Below are 4,366 nucleotides of genomic sequence, written 5' to 3'. Positions count from 1 at the left end.
CGTAGTGATACTGCCTCGGAAACCCAAGGAGGGGTCGCTATGAGTCGGGGCTGACTCGACGGCACATAACAACAACAACAACATCACTATGGAAGTAGATTCTCCAACCTTCCTTCAGGAGTGGCTGATGGGTTTGAACCTCCAGCCTTCTGGTTAGCAGTCAAATGCCTTAGGCACTATGCCACCAGAGCTCCCATACTCTTTAATGAAAGGAAAAACTAATCTCCAACCTTACATAGAAAGAAAGGATACCTCAAATAAATAAAACAATACTGAAGAAGAATAACAACGTAGGTGGCCTCACACACTTCCTGATCTCATCAGCCAAGGTAATCAAACAACCTCGTACTGGTACTGGTTGAACAATGACCAACACATAGACTAGAACTGAGAATGCAGAAGTAAATCCATCCATCTAAAGGCAGCTGATCTTCCACAAAGGGTCAAGCCCATAGAATGGAGAAAAAAAGTCTCTTTAACAAATAGTGCTGGCAAAACTGGATATCTATATGCAGAAAAATTAATCAGGATCCATACCTCACACTGTACACAAAATCCAACTCAAAATAGATCAAAGATCTAAATGTTAAAGCTAAAACTATAAAGTTCCTGGAAGATAAAATAGAGTCAAAACTAAGGGACCTAATTTTCTGCATATATCACCCATCAAAGTTAAAAATGCACTTACAGAAGATAAATTAGATAACTGGAGACTCCTAAAAATTAAATACTTATGCTCATCAAAAGACTTTACCAAGAGAATAAAAAGAACCTTCAAACTGGGAAAATATCTTTGACAACATGTCTGATAAGGTCTAATATCTAAAACTACTCTTACTGCCACAACAACAACAACAACAACTCTTACTGCCGTCGAGTAGGTTCTGACTCATACTGACCCCTCCTTGGGTTTCTGAGGCAGTATCTCTATGGAAGTAGATTGCTCAGTCTTCCTTCTGAGGAGTGGTTGGTAGGATTGAACCACCAGCCTTCTGGTTAGCAGTCAAATGCCTTAGGAACTATGCCACCAGAACTCTAACATGAAAATGTCAATAACTCAACAACAAAAAGACAAACAATCCAATCAAAAAAATATTACCCATGAATAGACAGTTCATAAATGAGGACATCCAGACCAATGAATACATGAAAAGATGCTCATGATAACTACCCATTGTTGTTGTTGTTGTTGTTAAGTGCCGTCGAGTCGGCCCCGACTCATAGGGACCCCTCCTTGGGTTTCCGAGGCAGTTATCACTACGGAAGTAGGATTGCCCAACCTTCCTTCCGAGGAGTGGCTGGTGGGTTTGAACCGCCAGCCGTCTGGTTAGCAGGCAAGTGTCTTAACCACTATGCTACCAGAGCTCCCAACTACCCATTAGAGAGATGCAAATCAAAACTATAATGAGGTACCATCTCACCCCTGCAAAAAGGTAATGAGCAATAAAACAGAAGATAACAAAAGCTGGCAAGGTTATGGTTGGACTGGAACTCTCATACATTGCTGATGGGATTTTAAAATGGTATGAACACTATGGAAAATAGTATGGTGCTTCCTCAACAAGGTAGAAATGGAAATATTTTATGATCTATCAATCCCTTTCCTAGGTATACGTCTTAAAGACCTAAGAGCAGTGAAAAGAATAGACATATGCATACCTATGTTCACTGCAGCATTAATCACAATAGCAAAAAGATGGAAACAACCTAAGTGCCCATCGATAGATGAATGAATAAACAAATTTTGGTCCATGCATGCAATGAAATACTACACAACTAAAAAGAATAATGAAGACTCCATGAAACATCTTATAACATGGATGAATCTAGAGGATACTATACTGAGTAAAATAAATCAATCACAAAAAGACAAATGTTGTATGGTCCCACTATCATAAAAAGTCAAGAACAGATTTATACACAGAAAGCAAAGTTATTTGATGCTTACCAGGGATGAGAGGGAAAGGGAGGGGTAATCACTCTGTAGACAGTAGACTTTGTAGACTTGTTACTTTGGGTGATAAGAAAGGCAATCCCAAATATGAGTGTAGTCAGAACAACCTGACCAAGATAAATAAAGACACTAAAAATACAGGAGAAAAAGGGGCAATTTCAGTAATATACATATTTCAACTATTATATATATATATATATAATTCTGCAGCAATGAAAACAACCAAAAATATGTGTTTGGTTATGTAAGTAGGTATGGATGCATATTTGTGTATGGGAATGCATATGCAAGTAAATTCATGTGCACAAATAGATGTATCTGTAGGTATATGTATACAGAGGTTTCTGTGTGCTGCATATATATCCACATATATAACAAACTACATAAGAAGTGCAGTTAGGGAGGCTTCTCAAACATATCTAAACAACTTGCAGGATTGGTTTACTGGGTTAGAAGGTGTTGGACCATAGTTTTGGAGGATAACTTAGTCAACTGGCATAACATAGTTCAAAAAGATAATGTTTTACATTCTAGCTTGATGAGTAGTGTTTGGGGTCTTAGAAGCTTGTGAACAGCCATTTAAGATGTATCTATTGGTCTCTATTCATATGGAGCAAAAGAGAATGAAGGAAATCAAAAGCTCAAAGAAGAAACTAGTCCATGGGAGTAATAGCCTACATGAACCATAACATCTTCTAATCTGAGACCAGAAGAACTAGATGGAACCTGGCTACAACTACCAGCTGCTCTGACCATGGAAACAATAGAAGGTCCTAGATAGAATGGGAGAGAAATGTAGTACAAAACATAAGTTCCTCAAAAAGGCCAGACGTACTGAACTGAGAGAGGCTAGAAGAATCTCTGAGACTGTCATCCAATGGTATCATTTGAATTTGTAATTGAAGCTATTTCTGCAGATCACCTTTCAGGCAAATAATAGATGAGCTTATAAAATAAACAATATCATGCATGAATAATGTGGTCCCTTAAACAATTAATTATATGAGACCAAATGGTCAACTGTTACCCAAAAGCAAAGGTGAGAAGGCAAAGAGGGAAAAGAAGCCAGATGGAAACAGAATAAACAGAATGGAAATCATGAGAATGTTCATACATTGTACAAATTGTACCAATGGCATGGAACAATTTGTATAAAAACCGTTAAAGGGGAACCTAAGTTTCTGTGTAAACTTTCACCTAAAACATAATAAAGTATTATTTTTAAAAAAGAAATAATGGGCAAAAACCCCCCAATTTTGATTAAAAACATGAATCTATACATCCAAGAAGCTGAATTAACTCCAAGTAGAATAAACCCAGAGATACACACTGAGACCCATTATAATCAAACTCTTGAAAACCAAAGATAAAAAATCTTCAAAGCAGCAAAAGAGTAGCTAAAGATTTCTTAACAAGATTAGTAGCCAATTTCTGATCATAAATCATGAAGGCCAGAAGGCAATGGGATGACATATGTTAAATGAATTCTGTAACCAAGAATTGTATATCCAGAAAAATTGTCCTTCAAAAATGAAGGTGAAATTAAGACATCCATAGATAAACCAAAGCTGAGGGAGTTAGGTACCACTAGAGGCATGTGGTAGTTAAGGTTGTGTGTCAACTTGGCTGGGCCTGGTTTTGAGTGGCTGGGCAGCTGATTGTAGTTATTCCCCAGGATGAGACTGGTAGTCAACTCCATAGTAGAATCTACTGTGAGCAGCAGAGTAGCTGGTTTAGGGATGTGATCTGCTTCTAGTACATAAGGAAAAACTTTGTGGAAGGTCTCTAGCTCCTTGGCACATCTGGATCCTGCATTTGGCCAAGCCATCAGTGGTCTGCCATGTTGTCTGCCGATCTTGGGATTATTTATCTAGTGGCTTCCCATATTGCTTGATTATCTTGGGACTGTGCCAGTTTACTTGTTGACCTTGAGTTTGTCAGCCTTAGCAACCAGCAGCTGTCTGAGTTAAGAGAAGCCTCCAAGTTCAGTGGGTCAGGAGCAAGAGGCAGAGCTGGAGCCCAAGGTCAAGGGGTCTTCACCCAGCCCCTAATACTTTTAACTCAGACTTCTAGCCTCCTAATCACTAAGAGAACAAATCACTATTTGTTCAAGCCATGCATTTGAAGTATTTTTGTTACAGCAGCACTAGAGAACCAAAGCAAGGCATCCTACAAGAAATGTTCATTCTTTCAGGTTAAAATGAAAGAACACTACACAGTAAATAGAAGCTACATGAAGAAATAAAGATCTCCAGTAAAATTCACTACAGAGACAAATATAAATACAACTTTAATATATTTTTCTCTTTTTTTTTAATTAATTAATTTATTTTTATTTGGGTGAAGATTTACAGAGCAAATTCACTTTCCATACAGCAGTTCACATATACTTTGTCTCATGTCATTGACCAC

The 4,366-nt window shown here is 37.9% G+C and overlaps 1 protein-coding gene across 1 annotated transcript in view; it reads right to left on the bottom strand.

The window, feature by feature from the left end:
- DNAH14 (dynein axonemal heavy chain 14) overlaps positions 1-4,366 on the bottom strand; it is a 792,430-nt gene that overhangs the window by 751,213 nt on the left and 36,851 nt on the right. The gene's annotated exons all lie outside the window — the stretch shown is intronic.

Source organism: Orycteropus afer, unplaced genomic scaffold (assembly GCF_000298275.1).
Source record: "Orycteropus afer afer isolate SDZICR_OR568_19922 unplaced genomic scaffold, OryAfe1.0 scaffold00039, whole genome shotgun sequence".
Lineage (NCBI taxonomy): Eukaryota > Metazoa > Chordata > Mammalia > Tubulidentata > Orycteropodidae > Orycteropus > Orycteropus afer.
The sequence above is the reverse complement of the archived record's forward strand: the minus strand, read 5'-3'. Positions and strand labels throughout refer to the sequence as shown.